Source organism: Solea senegalensis, linkage group LG16 (assembly GCF_019176455.1).
Source record: "Solea senegalensis isolate Sse05_10M linkage group LG16, IFAPA_SoseM_1, whole genome shotgun sequence".
Taxonomy (NCBI): domain Eukaryota; kingdom Metazoa; phylum Chordata; class Actinopteri; order Pleuronectiformes; family Soleidae; genus Solea; species Solea senegalensis.
In genome coordinates, this window is record NC_058036.1 from 13,925,519 (window position 1) to 13,942,405 (window position 16,887).

The window sequence follows — 16,887 nt, forward strand, 5'->3', positions numbered from 1 at the left end:
CAGAGCCAGAACCTCGTCCGTCTGAAAGCATGGTCCTAGTGTTTGTGGACAAGTTGGTCTTGTCTCATGGTTCACGTCTTCTTCTCTGGTTTTGGTGTGGTCCTGTGGTTACAGCGCCACATACAGGCCTGACATGTTTAGCAGCGCATTAATGAAAAGACGCTTAAAAAAGTAAAGTTTTAGGGACAAAAACATCGTACGGGGAAAGTTCTGTTCCCATGTGGATAAGGCTTTGGACTCTGCAGGGTCCCCCAAACCCTTGTTTGAGAACCACAACTATAGTCTCAGATATTATAGCACATAGGGAATGCACCGTCAACACCTCCAGCTAAAGTGATCCAGAACCGGGCCTGGAACTGACGCAACCACGAAGACAGACAAAAACGTTTACTTTACAACATAAAGCGTGTTTAGATTAGATTAGTGATTTAATGTGATCACAGCAGCGTGTAAAAAAAAAACGCTCTTCTTTCTCAGCTGCAGTGAAAAAAAATCCACTTCACTGCATTTGTCTTTTTTAATGATTTAAAAAAGCAGAGGAGAACAAAAATAAAACTCGTTGTTTGTAAGCTTTTCAAAATAAAACGAGCACAAGGTTATTGACGGATGTTCATATGAACCTGTTGAGTTTCTATGAAGTGAACGTGCAGATTCATGACAGTCAAACATTTCTCTCATTACAAACATGAACAGGTGGATTCAGACATTATTTCACATTTGTCTCTTTGTTTCACACTCACCGATTCGAAACGATCCATCCAAACAATACATCAAAAATAGAAAAAGCTCGCGCAGCAGCAGTTTGCTCACACGGCGCAGGTTTGCTTCTTTGTAACAGCAGCACAAGAAGATGAAAGAGGAGGGAAAACAGGACACATTCACCCGAGGACAGAAGTTCTTTTCACCGGCAGCAGCAGCAGCAGCGGCAGCGGCTCAGGACGGCAAACGGAAAAGTACCGGAGAGACGCAGAGAAACGGAAAAGTACCGGAGAGACGCAGAGAAACGGAACACAGTTTCCATGATGGGGAGGAACAGAGGGCGCGCGCGTGTGTGTGTGTGTCTTCTGTCCTCAGCGTGTTAGAAATGACTGGAGACGAGAGGAAGGAGGAGGAAGAGGAGGAGGAGGAGCTGCTCTCTCCCTCCCTCCCTCTCTCTCTCCCCCCCTCACTCTCTCTCTCTCTCTCTCTCTCTCAATTAATTTCAAAAGAGCCTTATTGTCATGGGATACGTTTACATTTTCAAAGCAAGTGTCAAAATAAAACATAATTGTATACATAAATATAGATATATGTAAATATATAGTTATATATATGTATGTGTGTAACCTCACGATAAGATACCAATAATATCACAACACAACAACTCTGTCATAATCAATATATTGCCCGACAATCATATATCAATACATCACGATATCTAACTGACATCTGACTGAGATCTAACTGATATCCAACTGATATCTGACTGACATCTGACTGACATCTGACATCTAACTGACATCTAACTGATATCGGACTGATATCTAACTGATATTAGTCTGATATCTAACTGATATCTGACTGATAACATTCTGACAGTTAACTGAGATCTAACTGATATCTAACTGATATCAGTCTGATATCTAACTGACATCTGACTGATATCTAACTGATATCAGTCTGATATCTAACTGATATAAGTCTGATATAAGTCTGATATCTAACTGATATCTGATGTCTAACCGATATCTAACTGACATCTAACTGATATAAGTCTGACATCTAACTGATATCTGAATGATATCTAACTGATATCTGATGTCTAACCGATATCTAACTGACATCTAACTGATATTTAACTGATATCTGACTGATATCTGACTGATATCATTCTGACAGTTAACTGAGATCTAACTGATATCAGTCTGATATCCAACTGATATCAGTCTGATATCCAACTGATATCTGACTGATATCTAACTGACATCTAACTGATATCAGTCTGATATCTAACTGACATCTAACTGACATCTGACTGACATCTAACTGACATCTGACTGATATCTAACTGATATCAGTCTGATATCTAACTGATATAAGTCTGATATAAGTCTGATAACTAACTGATATCTGATGTCTAACCGATATCTAACTGACATCTAACTGATATAAGTCTGACATCTAACTGATGTCTGACTGATATCTGACATATCTAACTGATATTAGTCTGATATCTAACTGATATCTGACTGATATCATTCTGACAGTTAACTGAGATCTAACTGATATCAGTCTGATATCCAACTGATATCTGACTGACATCTAACTGATATAAGTCTGACATCTAACTGATATCTAACTGATATCTGACTGATATCAGTCTGACAGTTAACTGAGATCTAACTGATATCCAACTGATAGCTGACTGACATCTAACTGATATCTGACTGATATCAGTCTGACAGTTAACTGAGATCTAACTGATATCCAACTGATAGCTGACTGACATCTAACTGACATCTAACTGATATCAGTCTGATATCTGACATATCTAACTGATATTAGTCTGATATCTAACTGATATCTGACTGATATCATTCTGACAGTTAACTGAGATCTAACTGATATCAGTCTGATATCCAACTGATATCTGACTGATATCTAACTGACATCTAACTGATATCTGACTGATATCAGTCTGATATCTAACTGATATCTAACTGACATCTAACTGATATAAGTCTTATATAAGTCTGATATCTAACTGATATCTGATGTCTAACTGGTATCTAACTGACATCTAACTGATATCTGACTGATATCTAACTGATATCTGATGTCTATCCGATATCTAACTGATATCTGACTGATATCTAACTGATATCTGATGTCTAACCGATATCTAACTGAAATCTAACTGATATCTGTTTTTATTTTCTGACATGTTATACTATTTTTATATTGCTGTATTTTATCTTACTTTATTGCTTAATTTTTTTTTACTTGTTGCTCGTTGACTCCTGACCTTTTTGGGGTTTTCTTTCTGCAGTAATAAGGGAATGTGCTCGGTGTGGGATCAATGAATAATGTATAATGTAATCCAAACAGGATTAGTGAGTCACTCATGGAAAATAATCACACTAACAATAACAAATAAATGCAATTTCAGTTTCATTTAAGCTCCTTTAGACGAGAAATAAATACATTTGTTTGTTTGTTTGTTTCTGCTGCTAACGTCATATCTTATCATCATTATTACCATTATTATTATTATTATTATTGTTGTTATTGTTGTTCAGGTAGATCTCACTGACGTTATGCTCAGGTTATATTCCTGCAGGAGTGTAGCTAAAAAAAACCCAGGAGCACCGTTTACATTTTACATTTCAAATCTTTGTCGAGAAAGTATTTCAAATTTCTGTTCCGTAGCGAGTCAGGAAATCCCATTAAAGGCTTATTTTGATCGTAACTTAAACACAGTCTCGCCCCCGCTGATGCTTTCAGAGTCTGAGCCTTTAAAGTTGGAGGAAAACAAAAGCCGCGATCGCGATCTGTAATTAACACAACACTCTTAAATTATACAACATTTCCACACTCATGACTATTTAAAGTCCACTCTCAGGTCACTGAATTACCACATGAAATATTCAAAGATAAATGATCGAGCGTAGCAGCAAAACATCCCATAATATCACGAACAACACTCGCTCATGTAGACAGTTTATATGAAAACGTGGATGTCGTGGCTGAGTCCAGAAAATTAAGTGTGAAAAGAGATTTCTCTTGAATGGCCACCAGTGGGCGACACACAGATGTGGTCAATTGATCAAAAATCAGTGCAAGTCAGTGTAAATGACTCTGTGTTGGTTCTACTCTGGTTCACACTTGGTTCTTGGTTCTCCAGAGAAGTTCTTTGTGATTCCACTCGAACAGAAACACACCACCGTACAATAAAGATATCACACATAAATAATGGAAAACATCAGCTCAGGCGATCTCCATTCACCCGCACAGAAATCGATAAAAAAACAGGTTTAAAATCACATTGTGCTGAGCTGCAGTGTAACGCTCTTCAGACTCTGGTCATCGTCTCTACATCGACTGCATAGCAGAACAAAAAAAAAGCTGCAGTGGAAAAGCTCTCAGAGCAAATCTCTGTGTGAGATGATGAGAAGCAGGAGCAGGAAACCGCTGTGAAGTCTCTGTGGCCTCACAGTTTGTTTACATCGCCATGTTGGCAGGAAAAGATCCTGAGAAATGAACGACACCGGCGCCGCTGAGGTCACTGTGCAATTAAAATCCTCACAGATTGAACGAAACGTCACAGGAGCAGTCGTCATCCCTTTACTGCCCCCTGCTGCTTTTCATGAGCGCGGGAAACAGACTTTTGTTTCTCCTTCTTCTTGAAATGACGACAACGAACCGCGAAGTCCAACACAACACAACACAACAATGGAGGAGATCCAGCGGCTCGGGCGTTGGTGCCGGTGATTTTGGCAAAAACATGTCACATGATGAGTCTTTTCAATGCTCGTTGGTTGTTGACAACGTGTCAAACTTCATTTATGTCCAAAAAAATATGCATATACACACAGAGTGACACTGAACAGAGGCTTCTTTTTTTGTCCAGTCAGTGATGAATAACGTTTCATGGTCACCTGCTCGCTGTAATTATGCGAAAAGACGCTGATATTAAGATTCTGTGGAGCGCAGACTTTCACTTCGCTTAGTGCTAATGCTTAGCATGTGTCTACTGTCGATCTGAAGAAATGGAAAAGTCTTTGACGACGTGGCAACGACACCTGTCAAAGCGTCTGAGAGGGAAATGACTAACATGTCGACTTAATCTCGACGTTTCTAATTTATTTCTCAAAATGTATCAATAGAAAATGACTTGACATGGCTTTAGAATACACTGTAATAATGTCATAATACTAGAACGCTAGAACATATTTGTTCTGATTTTGCGGTAAAGAAAGAATAAGAAGCTAACGCGTCACAAAAGTCATTTTCCAACCACGATGTGTTAAAGCAGCTCTTTACTTCCTCTGTGAGTTCATGTCCACGATGGATCCAACACACACACACACACACACATATTCAAATGAAAAACTTTACTTCTCCAGACATCTGCATGTGTTTGTTTGCTAAGTGATCAGAATTATTAGTTTGTCTAATCCCCGTCAGGATCCTGAACTCTTCCTGTGGGGATTCTGGCTCTGGCTCTGCTGGAGTTTAGCCTCGGTGACTTGGCAGCCTGTTTGTCTACTGTTCAGCGAGACTGTCGGTGTAGACGGCCGGTGGAGGCTGGGCTGCGTCCCAGCACACAAACAGATGAAGACAGCAGATCCTGCACCCGTTCCAAACCCAGAGAATGTCACGCTTTTTGTCGGCTGATGCCAAACTGAGCGGGTTCTCATCGGGAAACCAGGGGAGCAGCATATGTTTGGAAAGTAGCGTCGTAGCTGATTCACTAAAACCGCCAAAGGAGTCAAGAGTTTAGTCAAAGTTGAGCCACTTAACCTCAAACTCAAGTTTCCAAAGTCAAGACAAAGTCGGGTCCATTAAAGTCATGTTGTGATCTCCAGAGTCTCCAAAGACAGTTGAGTTACGACTACACAACTTCAAATCTTCACAGTTAAGATTGAAGATTGAAGATTGAAGATTGAAGACTTCAAATGCAAGTCTCCAAAGTCAAAGTTAGGGAAGTGAACCTCAAACCTCAAGACAACGTTGGCTCAGTTCAGCTCAAAGCTCAGTGACTCAAGGGAAAGTTTGGTCACTTCAACGAGTCTAGAAGACACCAGTCGAGACAATGTTACCTCCTATTTCATTCTTTTAATTCAAGACAAAGTCGGATCAGTCGAACCCAAACTTAATTCTACATTAAACTAATAACAGTCAGGTCACAGATGAGACAATCAATGAGTCTTTAATCAGAAAACAAATATCAAGAGTCAAGACAAAATCAAACTCCAAATCTGAGAATACGAGGATGAGCTGGTCTTCACAGAACTATAGCAGGGACCAGTCCTGGACTGAAGACGTCTCACAACCATGAAGCTCTGCTCAACATGAGCACGAGCTCAAACACACATTTAATGAACGTGCCGAAGAAATTCATGATATCAGGACAGATTTACCTCCACTGGGTTCATGTCTGTATTATATAAGAGCTGATGCTGAGTCTTTCATCACTCTGCTCCTCAGGCCACAGCAGTCAGAGGTTTGTTATTCTACAGGTGACTGACTTTCCCCCCACACACACACACACACACGTTCAACATTCATGACTTGAGGGGACATTGCATTGACTGACATTCATTTCCTGGAGACTTACTCTAACCTTAACCACAATTACTACTGGCCTAATCCTAATCCTGACCCTAACCTTAACCCTAACCTCAACCTAACCTTAACAGCATATCTTCACCTTAAAATGTAGTCATTTACGTTGTGGGGACTTGATCTGTGTCCCCACAAGGAAGACAAGTCCCCATAATGTGACTGTGTAAACAGTTTTAGGTCCCCACAACATTAGTAATACCTGCACACGCATGCCTGCACACACACACACACACACTCTTGTGTGTGTGTTTGTGAGGAAGTGAAACATTCATTTTTAGCTGCTTCATAAAAAAAGGTGTCTCCTTTCCTAAGAATGACGTCTTTATCTCACGTTTTAAAGACTTTTCCTTCAGGAAACGGACGTTCGTGTCTCTTTGTGAACCACTCACTCTCCCACACCTCAGTGATTTTCCTCTGCTGCCTCGTGTGGCGAGTCTGTGTCACTGATACAAAAACAACACATTTGATCTGAGTGATGGAGGCGGCAGTGGATCAACAACTCCTATGTGTGTGTGTGTGATGTAAAATCACTGATTTTCTCCATGGACTTTGGTGCGGGAGAGTGAGCGGATCACAAAGCAACACAAACTTCATGACTCACACATCTGCGACTTCACAGTTTGCAGATGTGTGAGCAGCTTCAAAAATCCCAGAACTATCACTTTGAATACACATTAAAAAGCAAATTTTCCACGTGTTTTTAAAATCCCTCTTCTGCTTTTTAGTGAAGGTCACTCATGTGAACCCAGTTTAATCAGCAGCAGAATGGACAGGTTTGTGAATGTCTTGTTGACGAACACAGCAGGAGAATCAACTCTGTCACTGCTTCAGAAACATGATGTGATTTAAACTGTGGAGTCAATAAATGCTGACGTGGTGAACAAGAGCGTTTTAATTGATTCTGGAGCTCACCGAGCATCATGTGCCTCCTATGAGAGGGTGATGAGTGTATTATAATGGAAATGGATGTTATTTTAAAACATGAGTGTTTTGTCTCCAGAATCAAACGTGTTTGTGAAAAACCACAGATTTGTATGAGCTCATGTCTTTGAATCAAATGTAAACCCCGCCCTCACCTTTTGATCCAGTAGTTTTCAGACAGTGAGCGACTTTTCTTTTAACCTTTTTCAAGTAACTTTTAGAATATTACTTGCGTAAAAGTCTTAAAGTACCTGACATTTACTGTACTTAAGTATCAAAAGTCATTTTCTGACATAAGATGTACTAAAGTATTAGCAGTAAAAGTGTTAATGGCTTCTTAACAATAAAATCATAATAATAGGTACAGGTGAACAACTTCTACCAACATTAAAATGAACCTTCAGTCGTGAATGTGACAAACTCTCTGTGTCTGTGGAGCTTCTCAACATCACACTGTGTTTGAATTCAACTTGGAGACCGGTATATCACCGGTTAGCCGCTCAGCTGACAGCTGAAACTCAGCGTCCGGCATGTGCAACAGAAAGAGACCAGAGACCAGAGACCCGGAGACCAGAGCCTCGGTGTCTGACACGGTAAACAACGTACCGCTGCTGTGTTTTAAGTCCACAGCTTAGCGGCTACAGCTTAGCGGCTAACAGCTGAGCGGCTAACAACTGAGGAGCTAACAGCAGAGTTGTTAACAGCTGGGTGGCTAACAACTGAGCGGCTAACAACTGAGTGGCTAACAGCTGAGTGGCTAACAACTGAGTGGCTAACAACTGAGCTGGTGCCGCTAAAAAACAACTAGCGACAACAAACAGGCATTATGTTTGTACTGAACTTTTATTTTGTAGTAACTAAGGTGGTTAAAAGTAAATATAAATAAGGAAGTACAGATACGTGAAAATGATTTGTACTTTGTTACATTACAACACTGATGATAAAAGTACAACAACAACAACAACAACACAACAGATAACAATAATAACACAAGTGAAATATTCAAAACCTCGCTCTGCTTCAGTGTCACTGAGCTACGGCACGTTTACACTGAGCAGACACACTTTTCCACTCACACACACACACACACACACACACACACACACACACACACATACACACACACACACACTTTACTTTACAAGGCCTCAACTGAACAGACACAGTTTTTTTCACCCTTAACTCTTTAAAAGCTGTGTGGATCTTAAATGTGAAAGATTTTGACCTTTGACCTTTGACCTGGTTTGGGATCCAGATGAACCTGATAGATGAGTCACTAAATCTCTGTGTTTCATTTTCTCTCACTTTTCCAAACCAAAGTCCATAAAGAAAGTGTCACAGGGACAGAGCAGCTGCTGGTGAACGCTGCCTCGTGTGGCAAAAACCCTGTCCTGCCATTCAGTTTGATTGACAGTTCGTTTTGAACACACACACACTCATGTAAGTGTTTAAAGAACGCCGACGTTTCACAGTTCAACGACTTCCGATAAGTGGGACGTCTCATGCCAATCACATCCAACACGTCGTGAACGACGACGTGAACAACGACGTGAACAACGACGTGAACAACGACGTGAGGCAGCGCACACATCTTTGGTCTGAGAAACTCTCAGATTATTTTAATCTCCTTTTCGAGGGCGTTTGTTTTGTTTTTCATTAGAATCTTGTCGGCTGATTACGATGAGAGCAATCACTGCAGGTTAATAAAGGAGCAGAGCTCTCATCAGGGCAGGTCTGTCTGCTGCCTCGTCTCAGGGGAAAGAAAAATACTAAACAGAAACATTCAACAGGAAGCTACGAATGTTTCCTGTCAAATTAAACGTCTCATTTATTAAAGTTTCTTCACAATAAAAGCCTGTCCACAACAAAGTTTAGTGAGAACTTATGAATACAATTATGGTTAGAATTGTTATAATATAGCTGTGTCTGGGTTACCAGGGAAACTAAATATCAAGTAAAATACAATACATTTTTATTACTAGAATGAAGTTTAGTGAAGTATAATTCATTCAGTAACAATTCATTTGTTTTACACGTTTAATCAATGTTTATTTGTGTTTTGTGAGTTTTGTGTAATTATTGTTAATTATTTCATTAGATGGAGGAAAAGTTGAAAACATGACATCATTTTTTTAGAGATAATCTCAAACTGCGAACAACCAGATGTCTCACTTCACCACCGCGTGACACTACGTCACTTTACAAATAATAATTCATTCAGGAGTGAAAACAGCATTTAGTTTGCACAGCTCGTCAGTATGGACAGGACATCAGGAAACTGTCTCTTATCTCTGAAAAAAACGGGGAGAAGAAAAGTTCAAGTGGACGATGAAGGACAGTTAAGAAACCTCTGCTTCACTCGCACCTCGCTGAGACTCTCGTCCAACATGCTGCTGTCGTCAGGACAACCGTCACACGCGTGTCAAACCAGCTACTCTGGTCTGTGAGAACCAAAGAACACGTCTGGAAACTCGATAAGCACAGGTCAAACACTGGGAATAGATATAATCCAGATAAGTAGGATGAAAACAAGGCAGCAACACAGGAGTTGATCAGAGTTCAAATGGAACCTTTGGAACTTGTCCAATGGATTTGATCATTTTTATTATGGTTTGTCACCTGTTAGTCAGGCCTTTGACTTTTTAAAGTCTGCGCAGTCTCGTCTGCAAAACCCGAAAACTGGTTGTAAAACGCATGATAAATGCGAACTGGAACCAGTGAACAGGTTTGTAAGTGAATGAACTTTATACACTGTTACATAAATGTATGGTCTGTCACCTTTGGAAAAGAGATTTACCTGGTTCATCAAAAATAAATAAATATCTTTTATCAGTAGGAAGTAGCTTCTGTGTCTTTGTGACAATCCCTTTCAAATTAAAATGCTGCGCTGGGATGAAGCCGCGTGAGGAGTGACTTTAAGAAGCTGGAGTGAACGTCGTCGTCTCTGATGATGATGATGATGATGATGATGATGTCAGAGAAAACAGCAGCAGACACAGCAACGCTCACTCTCATCACACCCATCACTTTTAGGCCAATGCTGGAGCAGTATCCATGGCAACACTGGACTAAATGACATCTGTTTCCTGTGTGTGTGTGTGTATAACATATGAGCACTGTAATGATGGCATGAATATATTTGTGTTTGTGTGTGTGTGGGCACTTCTACAGTTGTGTGTTATATACAGCAGAGAACACATGAATTATTCATGTGTGTGTGTTTGTTTGTCCTAACGTGGGATTTTGTATTCACAACAGTTTTATTTAAATTCTCAGATTGTGTGACACTGTCTTTATGTATGACTGAGTGAACCATGAACTGATGAATACATGACTGAGGGAACCATAGACTGATGAATACATGACTGAGTGAACCATGAACTGATGAAAACATAACTGAGTGAACCATGGACTGATGAATACATGACTGAGTGAACCATGGACTGATGAATACATGACTGAGTGAACCATAGACTGATGAATACATGACTGAGTGAACCATGGACTGATGAATACATGACTGAGTGAACCATGGACTGCTGAATACATGACTGAGTGAACCATGGACTGATGAATACATGACTGAGTGAACCATGGACTGATGAATACATGAGTGAACCATAGACTGATGAATACATGACTGAGTGAACCATGGACTGATGAATACATGACTGAGTGAACCATGGACTGCTGAATACATGACTGAGTGAACCATGGACTGATGAATACATGACTGGGTGAACCATAGACTGATGAATACATGACTGAGTGAACCATGGACTGCTGAATACATGATAGTGAACCATGGACTGATGAATACATGACTGAGTGAACCATGGACTGATGAATACATGACTGAGTGAACCATGGACTGATGAATACATGACTGAGTGAACCATAGACTGATGAATACATGACTGGTGAACCATGGACTGAATACATGATAGTGAACCATGGACTGATGAATACATGACTCAGTGAACCATGGACTGATGAATACATGACTGAGTGAACCATGGACTGATGAATACATGACTGAGTGAACCATAGACTGATGAATACATGACTGAGTGAACCATAGACTGATGAATACATGACTGAGTGAACCATGGACTGATGAATGACGAACCATGACTGATGAATGACTGAGTGAACCATAGACCCATGACTGAGTGATGAATAGACCATGAGACTGAGTGAACCATGGACTGATGAATACATGACTGAGTGAACCATAGACTGATGAATACATGACTGAGTGAACCATGAACAGATGAATACATGACAGTAGACCATGAACTGATGAATACATGACTGAGTGAACCATGAACAGATGAATACATGACAGTGGACCATGAACTGATGAATACATGATTCTATTTCTGACTTCACTGCAGTTACAACAGTTGAGCGCATGCAAGTTTCACTTAGTCATAGTTTTCATTTAGGCAGGAAGCTACTGTAGCTAAGCTAAGCTAAGAAGGTCGGTATGTTGCTGGGAATGTAGAGGGAGAAAGCAAGGCAGAAAAGGAGATGTGTGTCAGGTTTTTGTCTTCTTCACACTGATGAATGGGTTAATGTGTGACACAGAACATCTAAAGAGTTTCACTCGTGCCTTCACACTTTCACCCTCATGTAATCATAATGTCTTCATTGCCAGTCTTTGTTTGTGTGTGTGTCGTCTTTGATCTGAGAGTGCGACCTGGCTTCCTGAGCCTGCTGCGTGACACTTTAAAACTGAAGGATTTCAGATTGCTGTCTGAAGGTCGCACGGAAAACGACTTGTTTATCCGTGTGTTGTGTTTCTGTTGTGTGCTGATCTGAAGTGGATCTAATAAAAGACGTCGATTTCTGTCACGGAACACAATAAATGCAGGTTCTATCCGTTCCCACTGAGGACAAACGCAGTGGAAGTGGGACTTTGTTGCATGTGACCTATTTCTTCTGGTGTCTGGCCATCTGTGTGACATGTGTCCTGTCTGCTGATTGGCTGAGGCTTTTCTCAGGTGTGTCCAGGTCAGCGTGGTTCAGTGGGGAATGATTCTATTTGTAGCACCTTACATCGCTCTGTCAGAGGAGAGGATGTATGAATGGATGAATGGATTTAAGTACATAACCCTTTCACTGCTGCAGTCTCTAAACCCTCAGACGTGAGAATGCCGTCGATCAGTCGGCCAGCTGCGGTGCATTTTTACTAATGTGTTATTCAGGAGTTGTGTTTGTGAATTCAGAGTTCAAGGCAATCACAACAGTCCGGCAATCTCACCGGGGAAACCTGGTTCAATATTCCATCGATGCTGCATCACTTAACTGCCCGCGCACACTTCATCCTCTCCAGCAACTTCCTCCTACATTTCCTGCCGTTCCCACTGCACCGTGTCCCCCGGGCTGAGATGTGTGCGTGGCGAACATCCTAATCTGCTTATCCTACAGCAAACGCACACTATCACATCTGTGCATGATCGCAATTAGAGCAGGTCGTGTCAAACTCTGCCGACGGGAGCGTCGGGGATTTGGACGAGGTCTAATTAAGAGAACAGAGTAAACCAGTGCAGCAGCTCGTCCCCTCTGCTCTCATCTCATTCATTTTCATTATCCACAATAAAGACGTGCTTGATGAAGAAAATGCATCAATCGCGGTGTAGATAATGACCGGGGAAACATGCACAGGAGCTGCCCGAGGTAGACGGGAACGCACGACATGTCATCAGAGTTTACAGCAGCAGAGTGAATAAACATGTTTCAGGCTCGTGAGTTAATGATGTGAACGATAAATTATAGTTTCTTATAAACTCTTCTGTCTCTGTCTCTGTACTTACCCTAACACTTATACAAAATCCACTTATTTTAACCGAATGTTGGCATTTAATTTGACTAATTTCATGCATACTGTGAAAAAGATGTAAATTATACTATATTTCTTGTCTTTTAAACTGAACTTATTGTTGTGTTTAGTTAGTGAATCTCTGTTGTCAGCTGTAGTGATTTATGTAAATATGTCATCTTTACAGAGGTGATGTAAACGTCGTCATCCGTGTTTGTGGCAGCAGAAAACACATGTTGTTGTTGTTATCATGAAGAGATAGTTTTGTTACAAACTTATAAAGTCGTCAAATTTGTATATGGATATGTGCGAAAAAAATGCATCGTCAGAAAAAAGTGAGGAAATAAATGAATACTATCTATAGAACTGATGTCACACAACAGCTGCTCTAATCTGCAGCTGTTTCTGTTACAGGAAGTGAAGACGCAAGACTCTCAGGGACAAACAGTCAAGGACAGTCAAGGACAAACAGTCAGGGACAGACAGTCAAGGACAGTCAAGGACAAACAGTCAAGGACAAACAGTCAAGGACAGTCAAGGACAAACAGTCAAGGACAAACAGTCAAGGACAGTCAGGGACAAACAGTCAGGACAGTCAAGACAGTCAGGACAGACAGTCAGGACAGTCAAGGACAAACAGTCAGGACAAACAGTCAGGGACAAACAGTCACAGACAAACAGTCAAGGACAGTCAAGGACAAAGTTAGACAAACATTCAGTCAAGGACAAAAGGACAAACAGTCGACAGTCAAACAGTCAGGACACAGTCAAGGACAAACAGTCAGGGACAAACAGTCAAGGACAGTCAAGTACCAACAGTCAGGGACAAACAGTCAAGGACAAAGGACAGTCAACAAAGTCGGGACAAACAGTCGGGACAAAGGGACAAAGTCAAGGACAAACAGTCAAGGACAAACAGTCAGGGACAAACAGTCAAGGACAAACTTGACAACAGACATGGGTCCTTGAAAGTGCTTGAATGTTGTGCAGTAGAGAAGTGAAGTTGATATTTAGGTAAATGTCTCCCGTGATTGTGACAACGCCACCTACTGTTTGATGCCCTGTGTTGCTTGATGGACGTAGTCGAGGCCGACACAGGACAGACGTGGAGACATCATGACTCACTGTCCACTGTCTCTCTCTCCACCGCTGACGTGAGATTCCGTGCAGAACAATGAGCGAGTAAAGTTAAGAAAGAGAGAGAAAATGACGACGTGATGTCTGTGAAATCTCTGTCTCACCAAAGACAAAAGACAAAGACTGACTTTGAGGACAATCACTTGTCCAGATGCAGAGCTGCTGCACATCAATAAAAGAGGACGCCATCATGGACCGAGACGCTCTTACAAGTTGTCCTCCGTCTTAAGCTGAGTCAGGAAAAGTGCTTTGATGTCTGTTGTGTGTGCTTAGCATGATGCTACATTAGGGTTAGCAGCACGTACACACCGTGTTTCGATGAGAAAGTTGAATATTTGTGCTCTTGTTATCAGAAGGACGTCGGGACACTTCCTTGGATTAAAAGGTTCAGTTATAATCTGTCAGAAACTTTTCCTGCCAACATGGCGGAGCAAACAAATGTGTCATGTGATGCCTGTAGGGCGATGTGATTGGTGACGTCTATAATGTGAAAGAAATAATGCTAAGATAAGATAATTGCTGCCTCGTTGTGACTTCAGACATTGAAGAGAGAACATAAGTGAACAACTCCCACATTTAAATCCTGACCTCGACCTTTTCCTCGTTCTGCATGTTTCCACATGGTGAAAGGCGGCGTCGTCCCTCCATCACACAGCTAACGTGGCCAAGCGCTGACTCAGCAAACAGCAGCGGTCTGAGAATGCTCTGAAGCAAAGTTGAGTATCTTTGTTGCTTGTCTTATTTATGGTAATGAGGCTTTAGTGGAGGCTCCTGAATGCATCACGCTCCTTTATTTAGAGACAGGAATGCGCCTATTCAGCAGAATGACGACGACAGCTCAGCAAAGCAAACCTCGTCGTGTATAAATATATCACAAAATAAATGAGATTACGTCTCATTACCAACGCACTCGTCTTCTCTGGACCTCCCTTTGTTTTTCTCACAGCCTTTTTAGTGAAGAAAGACTTTTCAACTTCTCAGAATAAAGACAATTATTTTTGAAGTGTGGTTGTTTGAGGGCACTGGACTGCACTGAGCTGAAGGGACGGAAGGACAAAAGGACAAAAGGACAGGCAACCTGTGACAAGGAGGGACTCAAAGAAAGACAGATTTCATCTTCACATGTTCACGTCTTCATCTCTCTGTGAGACAGACGTCTGTAAAGCACTCATTCAGGATCAGCAGCTCCTGAGTGTGTGACGTTAAAATCACTGTGGACTTTGGTGTGGGAGAGTGAGTGATTTACAAAGTATCACAGTCTTCCATGTCTATTCAGAAAAGGCTGAGATTAAATGGAATGTTTTTAATCCCTTTAACCTTAAATTCAGCCAAACTCCAGAGCAAAAACTCCATTTCAAAGCCTCCAGAATGGTGATTTTACTTTATTGTGTATTTTCCTCTAAATGGGAACATAATGAATAAAAGTGATTGAAACTAGTGATTGAAATCATTCACTCATTAGGACAATGTTGTTTTGGGAGTCGCCCCCTGGTGGCTATTAAATAAATGTTCACTCCTGATTTTTTTCTACGCTCCAGACATTTGATTTTTGAAGTAACCAGCACGTTTGTGTCCTGAGGGGCTTTCACGTTCATATTTGCATGTTGCCTTTCCATTCATTTCATCACTCGCGACACGAAGCGTGATTAAAAGTCATTTCTAGCCCTCTGTCAAGAGTTATAATATCATTTTTGCAATTTAAATTCAACGTGTAAAAAGTTTACAGAAAGTTTTGAATTATACAACGCGTGATATCAATTATGGAGCATATGTTGGATTAGCTCAGGCCGCCCGTCAGTCAGAGAAGAACAAATGAATGAACTGAATCTCTGATAAGGTCATAGTTAATTGCTCACCCGCTGATAAATAATGAAAGCGATCATTTTGTAGGAAGCAGAAACACCATGTGTAGAGGACACGCGCTTCAAAAGTCCATTGTTATGTTTACAGATGATTGTAGAGCTCTACTTTCCTCTCCTCCGTCTATCCAAGCAAATCAAGGGCATTCAGAATGACTCCATCTCCTCAGTGGGACCTCAAAACCACCTCACTCTATACCTCGCTACACATCACCAAACCAGGTTTCCCTCGGTGTGAAACGCTCAGCTTCCTGTCAGTGCAGTTGAGGGGGAAGCCGGACAAAGAAGAGAAGAAATCGCCGCTTTGAAATTGGAAGAGGACGAGTTCAGACACGAGCGAGACGACACAAGACAGTGATGAGGACGAGGAGTTGTCAATGGAGTCAAAAACTTCACTTTCCTGTTGGAAAAGTCAGTGAGTTCAAATGTTCTCAGAGGAGAACTCTGCAGGATTTTACCCTCTAACACTTTCAGAGTCATGGTAATGGTTAAATGTCTTGTTGTGTCTCTATCGCCCCCTACTGTCTGTGAGCAGAAAACCAGGCTCACGGAGCCGGATTCCTTAAAATCAGGAGATCTTGAAAGAAAGAATTGCTTCACTATCTTTAAGATCAGCGCAGTGAAAGCATTATTTCAGACGTTCATCACAACGAGCCGGAAAAATGAAGCAGGAAAAACTGTCGTTGGAGGAAGAAGAGGAAACGACTGTTTGACCGAGCGAGGGGTCAACACAGAGAAAGACGTGGGCACGGACTCAGACACACGGACATGGACTCGGACTCGGACACACAGACACATGGACACACAGACATGGACTCG

The 16,887-nt window shown here is 41.3% G+C and overlaps 1 protein-coding gene across 3 annotated transcripts in view; it reads right to left on the reverse strand.

Moving 5' to 3' along the window:
* Positions 1–1,060, reverse strand: part of kcnd3 (potassium voltage-gated channel, Shal-related subfamily, member 3) — an 83,993-nt gene extending 82,933 nt beyond the window's left edge. For all 3 annotated transcript variants that reach the window (XM_044048108.1, XM_044048107.1, XM_044048109.1), the window contains exon 1: positions 741–1,060. The gene's annotated coding sequence lies outside the window, so the exon portion shown is untranslated. The remainder of the gene's footprint in view (positions 1–740) is intronic.
* Between the last annotated feature and the right edge of the window lie 15,827 nt (positions 1,061–16,887).